Genomic DNA, 18,651 nt, shown 5'->3' with positions numbered 1-18,651 from the left:
GCATCCACTCAGATACCACTGAGGCCATAGTCCATATGGATAGTGAGGGGGTTGATTTTCCTGTACATACACCACTTCATGTCGAACACTACCTGGATGACCTTGAGGCAAGCGGGGAATCTACATCCCAGGTTAGTTTAGTGTCCGAATACACTTCAGAATCCCCCCACTCATCTCCTGACCCTCCTAAGATTACGCCTAATAGGCCGACCCACATAGATTCTGTAGGCACCGATATGGTAACGAGGAAGAGAAAGCAAGACTTGAGCCATATGGGGGGGAGAGAACGCAAAATGCCTAAATTAAAACTAAAAGACACCATCGGCAACCCCATTGGTAATCCAATACCACCTGCAATGGGCCGTCTTAGTGAAAAACAACGCCCCAGTGCATTTCCAAATGTCTTATGCCCCTCTCTCACCTCCTTAGGATCTTCGGACCCATGCCCAACTTGTCAAAACAGTGATGAATCGCTGTTGGTAAAAATTGAGGCTCTGATGAAAAATCTCTTATTGCCAGTTTTGGAGCGGACCAGGTTAATGACTTTAAAATTAGATACTCTGGAGACAGTAGTAAACACGAATTCAGCCCTGCTATTATCTCTAACTGGCACGAGCCAAGGAGGGGTTAAATCCACACATCCAGCCCCAAAGACAATAAACATTCCCATCACTCTTAATCACAAACCCGCAGGGACAGCAACCAATAGACCAATGAGGGGAGGAGACCCTAAGACCACAACTAGTAAAGCATCTGAGGTCTTGTCTCAACACACGCATATGACGAAACCCACGGACAAATCAGATAGCCTAAACTCTGCTAGACCCCGCCCAACCAAACCACTCTCTCTGGCTAAACCTAGTTCAAATACTTCCCGGCATCCTCCCCATGGGCCTTTAGTAAACCACCGTAATATTACAAAACCTTTGGCAGAAAAACATCCCAGGTATACCACTCCGCGGGCTGACCTTCCTATTGAGGCTGCGTTATACACAATAGTATTGACTGGCGTAGCCCCCCTTCAACCTGGTAAGAGGGAGACTTACGGCGATTTGCGCAATAAGGTGACCTATTGGTTAAATAAAAACCGACCGTTACCCCCTTCTTTGCCAACTGAAATTCTGTATGTAAGAAGAGTTGATTGGGTGGGCCATGGCTCTAAAGACTTGGAGGGTGATTGTATTTTAATTTCGTTTAAGGACCCCTGGGTGGTGGAAATGATCTGCAGAAAAGCTAGGTTTGCCAGACAGGGGGATGTCCAGACATTGGGCCTATCATACTTTTACCCACACAGGCAGAGTTCAACCTTAAAGGGCTCTAGACATGGTCAACCTACCACTAGGAGCTACCCTATGATAAGGACACCCCAACTCCCTCACTTTCCATCACTTTTCAATCATTTTGGCCCTTTATCTGACCTTGAGGCCAATGATTGACTCCAAACCTGGTCTTGCGTAACCGAACCCTTAGAAAATCTTGGGTTTCTGGCAGTCAGGCCGAGTGAGGAGCCCCCGCAGCTTGCAACCATAGTAGAAGAGTGTATGGGGGCCTCAGTACTAACAGGAATTTCCATTTCACCATTGAGGGAAGTGGAAGTCTCCTTGAGGAATGGGGAAAACCAGAACACCTTTGGGTGTATTGAAAATGGGTTGGACGGGGAGATTGGCCAGGGCACCCTTGCAGTTCTAGATTTGGTGGTACCCCCTGTGGTCTCTACCCCAGAAATACTTACCCTTTTGTCCTGGAATGTTGCTGGGGTTAAAGGTCGTATCCACTCTGACGACTGGCTGGAGTTTATGGATAAATACGATATTATCCTACTCCAGGAAACCTGGGCAACTGAACCAACATTTAGGTAGGGTTATATAAACTTTTTTAAACCTGCAATTGGAAGTGTTAAAGGGCAAGCCTCAGGGGGCTTGTTGATCTGGGTAAAGCAATCCTTGGGATACTATTTCACAGAACTCACAGTACAAGATCCTGACCTCCTCATTATCAAACTGAGCAAGACCGGTTTTCGGGATTTGATCCTGATTAACATATATGCCCAAGGAATGCCAGGAGGCCGCCCCCCTCCCCTGATGGAAGTATTGGACCCCATCTTGGCAGGCTTAGATAGCGATCACGTCACCCTTCTAGCAGGAGACCTAAACTGCACCTTTGAGCCATTACCCGACACAGGGGACAGTTGGGGCTCCGTGGAGGGTACAGTATGGGGTGTCCCCGATCTGCTGCCCACTAAACCGGTAACTGCAACTGAGGCAGCGGTGAATTGGATGGCTCTTTGTTTAAATAGGGGTTTTCGGGCCGTCAACGGCCATGCACGATCAGACCAGGAAGCGAACTTTACATTTGATAATGGGTTAAGAAAAAGCCGTATCGATTATATTCTGTTAAAACTAGGAGATTGGCCCCTGCTGGTGGACATGGCAGTACTATCCCGCCCAGAAAGTGACCACAACCCCCTGTCTCTGCAACTAAGGATACCAGGTCTTGTGAGATCCGAGAATCCCGGTATCTCACAGACTGGGGACGCTTTTCTTACCAATGATAGGAAGAGGTTAAAATGGTCCAAAATCGTGGAGGATGATACACTAAGGGATAAGGTCAACACTATGGTTAGCAACACATATAACGAGATGTTGACATATGACCAGTTAGGGGATTACTCCGAAACGGCTAATAACATCATAAACCTCCATGACCGTTGTTTTGATGATCTTAAATCCCTGCTTTCACAACCATGTCGCCAGGGAACCACTAAAATACCTATCCGCCCCAAGAAATGGTACAACAACAAATGTAGGGAAGCCCATACCCAACTCATTAAAGCAGTTAAGTCTCGGATTATGGGTTCAGTGAAGGCGGCTAGATTAATCTATAGGAAAACGCAGTGGGAAGCTAAACGGGAGTGGGAGGATAAGTACTGGTCGGACCTACTGGAGGCTTCCACATCTAACAACCCCATTAAATTTTGGGAAATAGTCAAGTGGGGGAAGGATCCGGATGCACGCATCCCTGCAAATCACGTGCCTCCTTCTGAATGGGTGACATTCTATTCTACTCAGTTCTGTGCTGAGAATGTTAAACCCCCCAGTTCTCTAGTGATGGTACCCCACCCACCCATGCAAACCGAGAACATTATTTTTTCAGAAAAAGAGGTCGAGCTGGCATTAGGCCTTACCACACGAGGGAAAGCGCCGGGCATGGATCTTATACCAGCCGACCTGTTTAAAACCAATCCCGCTCTGTGGACGCCTTATATTACTAAAGTAGCCAACTCCATAGCTGCTGGCGCAAGCATACCGAAATCTTGGAAGGGGGCTGAGATATTACCCATCTACAAAAAGGGCAGTAGGTCTAACCCAGGTAACTACCGCCCGATTAGCCTCATCGACTCAATACAAAAACTCATCGCACGTATGGTCCTGGGTAGGGTACAAGGCTGGATCGAACTAGAGGACATACTATCTCCAATGCAGGCGGGCTTCAGATCAGGAACTAGCACCATCGACCAGGTGTTCAGATTTTGTCTGATCTACTGGAAGGTGGTTCAGCTTGGCGGTGGCACCATCTACGCAGCGTTCATTGATCTGAAGTCCGCGTTCGATCTAGTCCCGAGGGAAAAACTGTGGGGAGTCTTGAGGAGTCTGGGAATGCCCGAGGAGTTACTTGTTCTAATAATCAAATTGCATGAGAACAATTTTGCGAGGGTGAGATGGGGAGGCCAGGGTAAAGTGACGGAACACTTTCCAGTAACTCGAGGTGTCCGTCAGGGGTGTGTCCTGGCACCAACCCTTTTTTTACTGTTCATTGACCAAGTGGTCAAATTTTTCAAGGATACTCCGACGGACGCCCCAATGCTTGCAGGACAGCGATTCCCGATGCTCATCTTTGCTGATGATACCCTACTCCTCTCCCGAACACGTTGCGGTCTACAGCGGGCGTTGGACCGCTTTGAGGAGTTCTGTGCCATCAGCGACCTCAAGGTGAACGTTGGGAAAACTAAGTTTATGGTCCTAACAAAGAACCGCTTTGTCCGGAGCACAGTTAGCTTGGGTGGTGTCAAACTGGACCAAGTGGAGAACATGATATATTTGGGGGTCACTTTGGACAGCCGCCTGAGATGGAAAGCCCAAGTCGGCGCACAACATCTCAAGCTTGCCCGACTCACCGGCTGCCTACTAAGCGAACAAAAAAGATCTATCACCAAGCGGGTTATCCCGGCGCTTAAGATCTATGATGCCAAAATTAACCCAGCAATTTTATATGGTGCAGACTTGTGGGGCTATATGGACCTTACGGGTCTGTTTAAAATACAATGCAAATTTTTGCGAAACTTAGTGGGCTTGCCACCGTCGTCCCCTTCTATCCCTCTCTGTTTGGACATGGGTTGTCCCCCGATAAATGAGATGGCCAGATTCAGATTGGTTGCCTTCTGGAGGCGCTTATGGATATCCCCTGACCTCACTTCATTTGCAAATGAGGTAGCAGAAGTCAGGTCAATTAGGAGCTCGGGGAAAATCCAATGGTTCAAAATGGTAAAATCCACCTTGACGGACATGGGGCTGGAGCAGCTTTGGATATCTCCCACTACTAGTATCTTCCCATCCAAACCAGCATTTAAAGAACTGTACTGGGCCACGCTCCGCCAGATCAGAGTCAATGCCTCAAGCTCCACCAACCTCACGGGTAGGTTCTTGTCTTTTAAGTTGGACCCATCGCGTGAACAATATTGGGACACAGTCTCTAAATCTTTGGACAGGAAACTCTACCACCAGTTCCGGGTGGGAGCATTGCCACTGAACACATTTACGAAAAGTTGGTCAACCAGCTCCACGGATCATTGCAGATGGTGCCCCGGCCACAAGGAAACAGTGGGTCATTTTTTGTTTGCCTGCCCTGGATATTCGGCACCGAGAGCCAAATGGTTAAAACCATTGTTCCAGCGCCTGCCTATCAGAAAATCTGATGAGGCCATCCGTGTATTAAAAACTAACACTTCAGAGGTTATTTCAGTGAGCCTGGCAAAATACCTGGGGTGGGCCTGGATACTAAGATCAAAACATTAGCCTAATCATTGTGATCGCTGTGATTTACTATTGTCTGACCATTTTTGCCCAGCTTATTGATCATGTAAATGTCCTCCTTTGACCCATTTTACATCACATAATTGGATTGTCCATTTTTGCTTCTGCTACAAAACATTGTTTGGAATTTATCTGTATGCTTCTCGTTTTCATTTCTTTTTTAGTTTTAGTAATCTTCTTTCAGGATTGTCTTTCACGTTATTTAATACTAATTTTATGAATTTAAAGAACAAGTATTTATAATTAATCAATGTTTGTTATTATCTGTCTTTTATGATTTTTTTTTAAATCGAAATAAAGACTTTAAAACCTGAACCTGAGCATCTTCCAGTGAACATCTGGCACAGGACTGGTCATCTCTGTGATAGACTACATTCAGCCAGTGCGAAGTCAATTAGGTTCTGTGGAGAATGTTAAATTGAAGGGCCTTAAATGCCGTATTTCGTGAGACTTTCTTAGGGCCTGCGAGGGCTTTCTGCCATTCTTTATCAGTGAGCTGCCTGTTCAGCAATTGTTCCCAACAGCCCCTCAAGCCCAGCAACTCTTGAGGCGCCAGATCCCTGATTGCCAGGTAGAACCACTGTATCAGATGCCCCGCCGATTCCAATGTCAGGACTGCCTCCAGTACTGGGTGTGTGTCTGGCTTTGCGTTACCCACCTCCCACAGTTCCACCACTGCCCCCATCACCTTGTGATAGTTCAGGAATTGCCCCGCCGGAAGCTCATGATATTCTAAGAAATCATCTAGGGGAAGCCACTCCCCATCCCTATAACAGTTTCCGCAGGGCCGCCTCATCCCACCCTAGTAGTTGTTTTTGAGTAAGAGGGAGGCCCATTCCCGCCTTGGGAATCCCCTTGAGGGGGAGACTTGGAGCGTACTGTAACCTATCCCTGGCGCAGAATAAACATGTATCCCAGCACTTCACCGCCACTGAGAGTAGAGTACCCATATGGTGTAGCTTCTGATGCTTATTTAATAGCCTGGGGATCAACTGAGAAAAGGTCGCTCCCGCTGGAAGCGAGTACGAGCTCAAGTCTCTGCCCTCCAACCACCTGGACAATCACTGAAGCTGGGCCGCCAAGTAATAGACCTCAAAGTCTGGGGCCCCCAAACCGCCATCTAAAATCGAAAGACGTAGAGTCTGGAGCGACACCCTATAGCGGCCACCGTCCCATACCAGGTCCCTTAAGAGTCCATCTAACAGCTTAAACCAGGATTTCAGGATCAGGACTGGAAGAACACCAAAATAATACGATAGCCGAGGCAGGACTATCATTTTAGACAAGGACAAACGGGCCATTATTGGCAATTTAAGAGTGCCCCAAAATGCCACTTGAGGCCTCAGTACCCTCAGGGCCCCTCCCAGATTGCCCTCAAACAGATCGGACTGTGTATGGTAAATCTGAATCCCCAAGTATTGGACAGACATCGTGGGCGGCAGGCTTAAGGGTCTGCCCATCTCAGGGTGAAGCTGGAACACAAACATTTTCCTCCCATTCACCTGCAGGCCTGAAAAAGCTGCAAACTCGTCCAGGATGGCCAGCACCGGATGCATCCCCGTCGCCCCATCCCTCAGGTAGATTAGCACGTCGTCAGCATATAACAAAATGACATGATGGACCCTGTCAAAGCCAGGGTATCCCCAGCCTCTCACCCTCTCTGGGCATAAAGTACTCTCTTCCATACTTAATCAAGTTATTGCAAGTCTCCTCCGAAATTCATGATTTTAGAAAGGCCTAATGTCTCTATATGGTCATGGAACTCCTTGGTGACTCGATTTGTACTTATAATGTATGGCAGGAGTTCATTTATCCCATTTCTGATATGGCCACTTCTATCATGCAACACGGGAGGGGCAACTTATGTGGCAGGTTTGACTAGATTATGCAGCAAGAATAAGCAAATTATGCGGCTTAATGCAGCGCATTTTGTCACAGTGTTTCTGCATTATTTCGTCTTTTATACACATCACCACTCTATGGGAAAACATTCCACATTAGTATTATTGTTTAACACTCAAGTACAGCAATAGGAAATTGAATTTAACCAGTCAACTTTTGCAAAGGACTTCCACTGCACGACATCAAAGGTGTCACCTCTGTTTCAGTAACTTTTACTCCGATTTTGGTAAAATATGCAAATTATGCAGCAGATGAAGGATCATGTGGCAAATGCGTCAAGTCCATAAATGTGCAGTAAATGATGCAGCTTCAGAATCGCATATTTACAGTGGCCTTAATGATAGGCAAAGATTTCAAGTAGCAGTCACTGGAAATTAGAGGTTGCTAACACTTAGTTGTAGAGGCGCCAATTAGCAGGCACATAATTACTCGACCATAGAGAGAATTTGGTATTAAAATTGTCGGGTGCTACTTTCATACTCCTTACTATATATTGAATATCACTGCTGTTAAAACTTTCTTTTACTGCCTCAACGCAATGTACAACACCTAGTTTCCTCAAGTATGGAATTATTAAGGTGTTAGTTTTCTTGGAGACTTGGACAGCAGCTTAATATGTGAGCCAGGTTTTCCGGTCTGCAGTTGCGTAATCTGCATTCCCCGGGTGATCTGCTTTCATTCCATTTCTGCTTCGGATCACAAATGTTGAATTGCCCAAAACGTAACCTAGCGTAGTTCTTTTTAAATCTTAATGAAATGGCCACGACGAGGTATGGTTATAGGGCTCCTCGAGAATATTGATTTAAGATGAATCGTGTATGCCTCAAACCCGAAGAGGCTTTGAGGTCAGAATCGAAATAATGTGGTGCGCAGTTGTTTTTTCAAAATAATTTTGATATGCGTCAAAGATTGTGAGGTTTCCCAAGCTTCGTGTATTTTCATTAGATTTATTAGTATAAAAGGGATGATGTGTGATGACTATTCTTTTTATTGTTAATATCTTTCCTCATTACCACCCATAAAAGCGATTTTGAAGACGCCTTTTCAGTATTTGTGAAGTAAGCTCAAACTATTAGACGCTTGCACAAACGATTGCTTCAATAGGCAGCACTGCAAACGTATTTGAGCCTCGGATGTGGAGAAGGAACCTTAAAAGTCCTTCTGAACTCTTAGTTAGTTATAGCCAGGTCATAATTTTTACAGAACACAATCACATCATTAGGTTAGAGTGGGGATTAAATGCTGATGACATGCAAAAGAGGCTTTATAGAAGACTCGGATAGTGCAAATATTAGTGTGTCTGCCTTTGCTTTCAGGGAAGCCAGATGCAGTAGAAAACGTTCTTTATTCTGAACCCACACATCGGAGTACTTATATCAGGGGACTAACATTATTTATTTAAATGTATGAAATAATTTGAATTCACAATATCGAGGCTGCGATTATCGACCTGCCACAAAATTGTGATCTATGTATCTATCTATCTATCTATCTGTCTGTCTGTCTGTCTGTCTGTCTGTCTGTCTGCCTGCCTGCCTGCCTGCCTGTCTGTCTATCTATCTCGTCTGTCTGGCTGTCTGTCTCTCTCCATATATATATCTATACTACTATTATAAAGGAAGAACATTGAACCTTTGAGGCGGGTAAACTCGGGAACCACAGCGCCAATCCACACACCCGATACATCGTTGTAATCGTCAGGGTGTGCAGATGGACATAGGCTTTATAAACGTAATAAATATACATTATTTAAAAAATTTACAGAAAAAAAGTAGTCCCTTGGAAGAAGCGCCGGCCGCAACGTGCGTGCCCGACGTGAGGAGCGCGGGGAGGAGCGGCGTCCAGGAGCGCGAGGAGGACCGGCGGACATGGTGCGGGGAGGAGCGGCGGACAGGCGGTGCGGCGGACAGGCGGTGAGGAGCGGCGGACAGGCGGGGAGGAGCGGTGAGCGGCGGATGAGGTAGGGTATTTATTTATTTATTTAGGAGCGGTGAGCGGCAGAAAAATGAAGCAAAAATGAAAATCGTGATCAAGAGGAAGCAAACGGAGCATTACAAAAGTGAGCCAAACGGTGCATTACAGGAGGAAAAAGTTAAGTGTGCAGGTTACAAAAGCGTACATCGTGAGCAAGAGGGAGCAAACGGAGCATTACAAAAGTGAGCCAAACGGTGCATTACAGGAGGGAAAAGTTACGTGTGCAGGTTACAAAAGCGTAGAAAGTAAACATAGAGGTATAGGAGGAAAAATTGACGTGTGCAGGTAGCAAGAGGAAGCAAACGGAGCATTAAAAAAGTGAGCCAAACGGTGCATTAGAGGAGGAAAAAGTTACGTGTGCAGGTTACAAAAGTGTACAAACTAAACATAGAGGTATAATACTGCAATATATGGAGGAAGGCTCCGGGGGACCCACGGACAACGTCGGGGCGGGCGGGGGCCCTGAAGCCTAATTGCTCCCGGACAACGTCGGGACGGGCTGCTAGTATATATATATATCCTTTCGGCCCTATCTGCATACTTGTCTGGCTCTGACATTAGCTCCGTCCCAGGAAGTGGTTCTGATACAGACAGCACCTCAAGAGACCCCAGGTTGGGGTTTACAAAATTCTCTCTGGGCCAGGAGGTAAACTGCCTGAGGCAAGACAGGCGGGCCACACTGCGCCCGCGGGTGGCCGAACAACAGCCAAACAGAAACGGAACCACAAGCGACAACAGCGCCGCAAAGCAGGACGAGGGCGATCAACCAAAAAAGAAAAAGTTCTATCCAAAAAAAGGCTGGAACAAGTCCAAGTAATGGGGACAGAGGAACAAGGCATGGTGGAGGGTCCAGCAGTTATCAACCTAACTCCCACTGTGCTTACTCCTTCAGACATTGAAATTCTCTCCTTGGGTTTGACATATTGTCTAGCGAACAATTTCAGTTATTCAAGAACCAGAATCGAGCTTTTCAAATATATCCGCAAACTCAAGCTCAAAAAATACTTTCTGACGCATCATCAATCGACAAAACCTGGTGTGACTTGCGGAGCTCCCTCAACTTTGGGCTCTATTGCTAAAGATGCCAATTTACTCCAAGATCTAACTTCACTAGGTGCTGAAGGGGCGTTGTCTGAGACACAAGATGTGGCTGTAGTTTACAATGCGCCATGTCCAACTGACTTTAAACCAAAGTCCACTTACTCTCCATCAACCCTTCATGATAACCTAGACATATTTCACGATCTGGCGATAGATGGGATCAAGCGTTTGCATATTTCTACTCTTCGATCCAAACATCAAGTAAAGACTCATAACACTAAGTATTACAACTTGGTCAACAAAATCCAGACCAACAATTCTATCATAGTGCGCCAGGCCGACAAAGGTGGCAATGTTGTTCTCTGGCCACGATTGTTGTACTTGGAGGAAGCTTATAAACAACTGAATGATGTTTCCTGCTACAAAAGGTGTGAACTTTCTGAGATCAAATTGGCACATAACAATCTTAATAGTCTGTTGTTGGGGTGGAAAAGTACCGGCCTCCTAAGCTTAGACGAATTTAAGTTTTTGAAAAAGGATTTTCCGGTGATGCCGGTATTCTACCTAATCCCTAAAGTGCACAAAGATGCTAGCAAACCCCCGGGAAGACCCATAATTTCTGCCAGGGATGGTCTCCTGGAGAATGTCACTAAGTACATTGACTTTTTTCTGCAAGACTTTGTTTCTGCCCTACCCTCGTTTGTGCAAGATTCAAGTGACTTGTTGAGAAAACTTGAGACTGTGGATTGAAAGCCTGAGTATTGGTTGATCACGCTTGACGTATCATCTCTATACACCAGCATAAAACACCTAGATGGACTGAGAGCTGTACAATGGTTTTTGGGTAATAGATCTGTGCAATTTGTGGAACACAACAAAATGTTGATTGCTATGATTTCATTCTGTTTGAGTAATAATTATTTTTCATTTAACAACCAATTCTTTCAGCAGATCAGGGGTGTTGCCATGGGGGCCTGCTTCTCTCCCAGTTATGCCTGTTTGCACATGGGCTACTGGGAGAGGCAGGTCCTCATGGGCATACATTCTCTGATCATGGCTGAATGCGTGCCCCATTGGTATCGTTACATTGACGATATTTTGTTGATATGGCGGGGCACCAAACAGGAAGCAGTCGACTTTATTGCACAACTCAACAACAATGTTTACAACTTGGAGTTCATCCACAATATGAGCCAAACTTGCATTGATTTCTTGGATGTCAAAATTGTAATTTCCAACAACAAATTACATACCACCTTGTTTCGAAAACCAACTTCGGGAAATACGTTGCTACATGCCAAGAGTAACCATCCGGCACACTTAATCCGCAGCATTACCAAAGGGGAAATGCTGCGCATTCGACGTATTTGTAGCACGGAAGATCAGTGCACATTGGTGCAACAACAAAGTAAGGCCCGTTTTTTAGCCAGGGGTTACTCTCTGAGTCTAATAGATTTAGCCATCAGCAAAGTTAATGCCATGTCAAGAGAGAAAGCTTTGCAACCCAGGAAAACATCCAATATGGAAATTGACAACGCTAACCAACCGGTGAGACTGGTATTAACCTTCAATCGCCAGTTTCAGGCTCTTAGGAAGATTGTCTCTAAAAACTGAATCTGATTAGTTCTGATCCAGTGATTGGTCATCTTATGCCAGGAAGACCTGACATTTCCTGTAGAAAATCCTACTCACTGGGTGACGCGTTGGTCAAATCCAGTCCTGAGGTGGTTACTTCGATACCATGGTATAAAGCCATCAATGGTTTCAAACAATGCTCGGTTTGCAAAGCCTGCAAACATGGTGTCAGTGTGACTAAATATTTAACACCGTTTTCAGATGTTCCACGTTTGATTACCAAACAATTGACATGTAAGACCGAGTTCACAGTGTATGTGCTGGAGTGTCCCTGTGCCCTGCGATATGTCGGTAGCACGAAGCTGCAGGTGCACAAGAGGATACTCCAGCACATCAGGGCCATCAACACTGATGATCCTACCTATCCGGTGGCTCGGCATTTCAAGGAACATCACAATAAACAAAGTCACTTACTGAAATACTTTGATATTGACTCAGTCCCACCCCTACGCAGAGGTGGAAACCGTGAAGCTATTTTGAGAGCTCTCGAAACACAGTACATCCTGGATCTCGATACCAAGGCTCCTTGTGGCCTTAACACCAGTGTGGATTTTTATACCCACTTGTAAGTGCCAGGTAGTTTCAATCAGTTTTTCCTTTTTACTTCTATAATAACAGCTAAATTCTTGGGACCACAAGCATCACCAGAACTTGGGAATGGCTTGTTTTTCAAAATGTAACTGAAACAGAACTGTTTATGCAGGTTTTCCCCACCAGTAAATGAATTTTGAATCACCAATCCAATATACTCCCATTATCCATCTAGGGAGGGATTTTTTCATCTTTAGCCATTATTATTTGTCAACACTGCTCACGACACCATGTACTTTATTTTTGGTGCTTGCGGTTGATCCATTTACACTTGTGTAAATTTTGATCAGTATTCAGAACTGTATGCCACAGATGATCAGGTCGACAAAATTATTTGACATGACATGCTAGACCAACCCACTTGGGTAATATCAATGCTTTAATCATCACAACATGCGTGTGAAAATCAATGAATGGTGAGAAAATTGGGATAATTGAACATTGTGTCAATTCCCCAAATTGATTTTAGATTATTATATCTTAGAGAGGGAAACAACTATAAATCTTGATTTCTCTCTTTTTTATCGTTTTCTCCCTATCTATGCACACTCGTTTACATACTCATTTGATGTGATGCGATATTGTTTGTAGATATTGTCTGGAATTTTTTCATTTGAAATATCCTGTCTACTTGTTGCACACATGTGATATATTGTGGTGGTTTTACAAAACGAGCATTTTAAATTGGTAAAAACATTAGTTGCAAGAATTGCTCATGTTTTCTATGTCTATTACCAGGAATCTGTGATGAACCAATCATTTGTTTCCGCAAGCATGCACTAGCACTTTAAAAATGGCTTGCCCCATCCCCAGCGTCATGTGACCAAGGCCTCTGGGTAGGCCGAAACGTTATGCGGGTCGCGATGCATTTTATTTGAATAAACACATCTTTTTCACCTGATGGCTGGGTCGGCTTTCGTTTTTGCTGGATCGGTGGTGCCCTGAGTTACTGGGGAGTGCCGGTTCGTGTTGGACGAATGCAGTTGTCATATATATATATATATATATATATATATATATATATATATATATATATATATATATATATATATATATATATATTCACAGAAAAAACATAGGCTTCAGGGGTGTTATAGTTAGTTGGACATTTCACTCGTAAAAAACCATAGAAATTCCTCCGTTATAGTTAGTTTTGCTAACTATAACTCGCGCACCCGCAATGCACTGCTGATGATGTCACATATTACATCATTCATGACATGGTCAGTGACATTACTGATGACATCACTGATGACATCTCAAATGACATCACTGATGACATCATCCAGTGAATGTGGTTTAGTTTAAAAATGAAATATGTATTATGGATATACCAATCTGTATTGAAGATTGAGTGGATATATGACGGTCTGTATGGAGGATTTAGTAACTGTCTGACTGTCTGTTTAAGTGAGTAATTAAAAGTGCCTCACTTAATACATGGATTAGTAACTAAACTATGTGAATGTGTGCATCACTGTCTCTGTTGTTGTATACCATGCTGCATCAGTTGGTCACTAACTACATGAGTGTGTATATTAGTTATTGATTAGTTGGGTGAGTATTTGTATGGGGCACTGAGTTTGTGTGTGGTTGGATGGGGTGTGTGTAACTCTATGCATAGATGTGTGAATGGTTGATTGACTAGGTGCATAGGTTTAAGAGTGGACGTGGAAAGTTTGGGTGACTGAGTGCATTTATTTGTGCATTTATGAGCGAATATATGTTTTAGTTGTACATCATCAACAAAGTAAAAAAAATAAAAGGCATTGTATGTGAGAGTTGGTGTATATAAATAAGTATATGTAAGAGTCAGTGATTGTGAGAGTAACTATATGAATGAGTGTATCATTGTAATGGTGATTTTTTAACATATTAACTATGAGTTAATATGTGTTTGAATAAATAAGGTGTTGTGTGTATAATTGTGTGAGTGAGTAAATGTAAGTGTGATTATTTTTTTCATGAGTGAGTAGGATGACTGTATAACTGACTAAGATGACTGCTGATGTGTCAATGTCTATATATGTGTATACGTGCATTTGATAGTGTTCTATTAATTAGTGACTGCATGTATAAGTGATTCTGTTGTTGAATGGGTAGTTGTGTGTGTGGACGTAGGAATCAGTGAGTGGGTATGTAGTAAATGGTATTGGTGTGTCAATGGTTTTAAATATGGTACTCTGTATTTTACAGTGAGTGATGAAAGGTTATACTAGTGTATGATGAGGTGTATTAGATTGTCACATGGATTATGTCATCAGTGATGTCATCCGTGATGTCATTTGAGATGTCATCAGTGATGTCATCAGTGATGTCACTGACCATGTCAGTGACATCATCAGCAGTGCATTGCAGACGCCCAAGTTATAGTTAGCAGAACTAACTATAACGGAGGTATTTCTATGGTTTTGTACAAGTGAAATGTCCAGCTAACTATAACACCTCTGAAACCTATGTTTTTTTCTGTGAATTTCTAAGGTTTTCTAAATGCTGATTTCTAACTATAACGTCTCTGAAACCTATGTTTTTTTCAGTGAATTTCAAAGGTTTTTTCAATGCAAATTTTTAAGAGTAATAGTAGTTATACCTATTTTTTTGTACTGATTTTGTACAGTTTCTAACTGTTGACTTGCGTACACATCATGGTGGGTGTGCAGATTCTAGCCGCCATTTTAGAAAAGTCATGAAGGATCCACGTACGGTGTGCGATGGCTGCATGTTTTTCAGTTACATCATATACATTTAATATTACGTGATGTGCGCGATTGGTATGCGACCAGTCCGCGACTCCTGCTCCCGCGCATTCGCAACACATGCGCATTACGGTACATGACGTTTGACACCAGTGGCATGAAGAGCAACGAACCCACGTCTGGGAGACTTATTTGTTATGAAGTTTCCTGGTTTCTCATTTACTACAGTCTCCTCAGTAGGAAAAACTTTCAGTTTTTTTACTTTGGTTCCATCAAGAAGACATTCAGATGTGTCACACATTTGTTATAAATTCAGAATGTTAGCACACTAGTTGCTCATTAGATCACTGTAGTAAAACTACTGCTCACCAGGGAAGTCTGCTGCTGGTATTCAAAGTGCATGTTTCAGTCTGCATGTCCGAATTTATTTAATGAAATAGAAGAGGATTTGAGAAGTCACTCAAAATGTGCCCTAATTTTTCTTTCTTCAGCACTAATCATAATTTCTATGGCAAAATGAAGTCCCTCATTTTGTTCCATTGCAAATTAAATGTTTTAAGTGTTACCACTTTATTCCAATCAAGATGGCTTCAGGTGTTCCACACTTTTGTCATAAGTAAGACTGTTAGCACTCTAGTTGTTCTTTAGAACACTCTGGGAAATTCTGTCATTGGGCTATACTTGGGCTATATCTGGGTGATATTTGTGCTACATTTGGGCTCTTTTGTCTCTGGTGGCCATCTTGGGAGACTTATTTGTTATGAAGTTTCCTCATTTCCTCATTTCCTGCAGTCTCCTCAGTAGGAAATACTTTTCAGTTTTTTTACTTTGGTTCCATCAAGAAGACATTCAGATGTGTCACACATTTGCCATAAATTCTGAATGTTAGCACTCTAGTTGCTCATTAGATCACTGTAGTAAAGCTACTGCTCACAAGGGAAGTCTGTTGCTGGTATTGAAAGTACATGTTTCAGTCTGCATTTTTTTATGAAATTAAGAGGATTTGAGAAGTCACTCAAAATGTGCCATCATTTTCCTTTCTGCAGCACTAATTATACTTTCTATGGCAAAATGAACCCCTCATTTTGTTCCCTTTTAAATTAAATGTTTTAAGAGTAACCATTTCATTCCAATCAAGATGGCTTCAGGTGTGCTATACCTTTGTCATAAGTAAGGCTGTTAGCACTCTAGTTGTTCTTTAGAACACTCTGGGAAGCTGCAGTAGAACCCAAAAGAATCAACTGACAGTCTCTGCCCTTGTTGGATGTACATGTTTTACTGAGAATGTCAGACTTCATTCTCACATGACTGAAAAAGATAATGTGAATTTACTGAAAATATGCTCTCAGTTTAGCTTATAGATCACCTTCCAAACCTCTGTGGGAAAAGCATGAGAAAATAGTTTTCTCTCAAACATGATTCGTGATATCCCAGCAGAAGGCTTTTTCATATGGTAAAATCACCTTGGAACACACCACAATTCTTAAAATGGGTATGCTACCATCAACAAATGATTTATAATGTAACTAAAGTCTTAAAACCTTCTATTAACTGCAATGCTTTTTAATGAAGTGCTATCATGTATATTGGTCCCAAGATGACTGCCAACACTTCTTGGATGAAGTGCTGACAGTCAATCAGATCTCACGATGAGATGTGTCGTTAGGCTCCGCCCTGACATATATATATATTTTTCCTTTAATATCCAACTACTGAAAAGATTAACACCATTTAACAAAAAGGCACGAGTCTGAACCAAGGACTACCTTCGAGCTGTAGCTGCGACTAAAGGTTCCTATGGGAAATTGCATGGGGAAAACATGTTTTGGGACCCCCCTTTTTTCTCGGCCCCTGCTTATTGAATCACCCCCAAACTTTCAGGATAGGAGCAGAACAGAGCGCCCCATGAGTTTTGAAAATTCTGTGAAGATTCGTCAACCGGTGCCAAAGTTATTGCAAATAGAATGTTGCAGATTTCCTTTGGAAAATAGGTCCTAACTATAACTACCTACTGGGGACCGCCAGTACGTAATATATAAATCAAGATACATTAATGTGGAGTAAATTTCTATCTATATATTTCTACCTTCAAAATATTGTAGTAGTTCATATTGCCGCCACATTATTTTGGCAGATCAGTATTAAAATCTCAATGCTTTGTTTGAACTTGACAATTAAACAAGAAATGGAACACCAATTATGAATGGCAGGGAGGAGAATCAAATCCTTCCCACAGAGAATCCATTTTACATTGGTGACGCTCTGCAGTTTGCTTCTTCATTGCAAAAAATATATGGACAGACCTCATCATTCACAATAATTATTATAAAATATTAGACTGTGCAAGTTGTTTCAGATGCAGTACAAAAGAAACAAAAAAAGCTATCTTCCATACATCTATCATTCGTAAATACTCACATTAATAAAAAATGAGTTCCTAGATCACAGACGATACTCTACAGCAGCAGTTCTTAACCCATGGACCAGGGACCCCCACGGGTCTGCGATGCCTGCTCAGGGGCTCTGCAACTGCTCACAAAATTATTTTATTTATTTATTTATTTAGAAGCTTGTAAAGCGCACGGCTACCTCCGGCGGAGGTGCCCCGGCGCTAAGATTACCTGAATGTCCCCCGAGGAAGGTACCAGGTACAAATCCAACTGAGAAGAATAAGAGATGCTGAAAAAAACTTTATGCCCGTTTAGTAAACAACCAGGTTTTGAGTTTACGTCGGAAGACTGACTCGGATTCAATGAACCTGAGATCCAGAGGTAGGCTGTTCCAGAGCGTGGCAGCTGTGACGGTGAAAGTTCTGCCGCCGCTTCGGGAAAGCCTGAATCTTGGGACGATCAGTAGGCGAAGGCTGTTAGATCTAAGATGTCTAACTGAAGATGAGATTTTAAGGCGTTTACTCAGGTAAGACGGGCCAGTTCCATGAATTGCACCAAATGCCAAAATCAAGATCTTAAAGTCGATACGCCGGGCTATGGGGAGCCAATGAAGCTCATCCCGGTAAGCTCTGACCGAAGTACGGGCAGGAATATTACCAATGAGCCGAGCTGCGGCGTTTTGGACAATTTGCAGGCGGTCAATCAGATATTGGGGGGCACCTGCATAAAGACTGTTAGCATAGTCTAAATGTGTTGTAATAAGTGCCTGGACCACCGTTTTGCGGGAAGATTGAGGGAGGTAGGGGAAAATCTTCCTGATCATGCGCATTTTAGTAAAACAAGCCCCCGCAACTTTGTTGACTTGGGAATTGCCAGACAAGGTGTTGTCAAATGTGAAGCCTAAATTGCGGGCGGCCTGTACTGGCGTAGGAGGGGGATTCAAGACTGTGGGCCACCAAAGAATTGCAGGGGGGGGTGATTTCTGGCTGAAGAAAAGAACCTCAGTTTTGTCGGTATTAAGAGCAAGGTGATTTGCTGACATCCATGTACAGATATTTCCAAGGCAGTTTCTGAAGTTGGAAAAACGGGAATCAGAGTGGTCTCTAAATGAAAAAACAAGCTGAGTATCATCAGCATAAGAGACCACCCTGACACCCCAAGATTCTACTACCTTGGCAAGAGGGGCCACGTAGGTGTTGAACAATAAAGGGCTTAGGGCGGAGCCCTGGGGCACGCCACACATGAGGGGTTTGTCCTCTGATTCAAATGGGTGCATCGTGACCCTCTGAAACCGATTAGACAGGAAGGATTTGGTCCAAGCCAGCACTGTGC

Source organism: Lissotriton helveticus, chromosome 1_1 (genome assembly GCF_964261635.1).
Source record: "Lissotriton helveticus chromosome 1_1, aLisHel1.1, whole genome shotgun sequence".
NCBI lineage: Eukaryota > Metazoa > Chordata > Amphibia > Caudata > Salamandridae > Lissotriton > Lissotriton helveticus.
Note: the sequence above shows the minus strand (reverse complement) of the source record.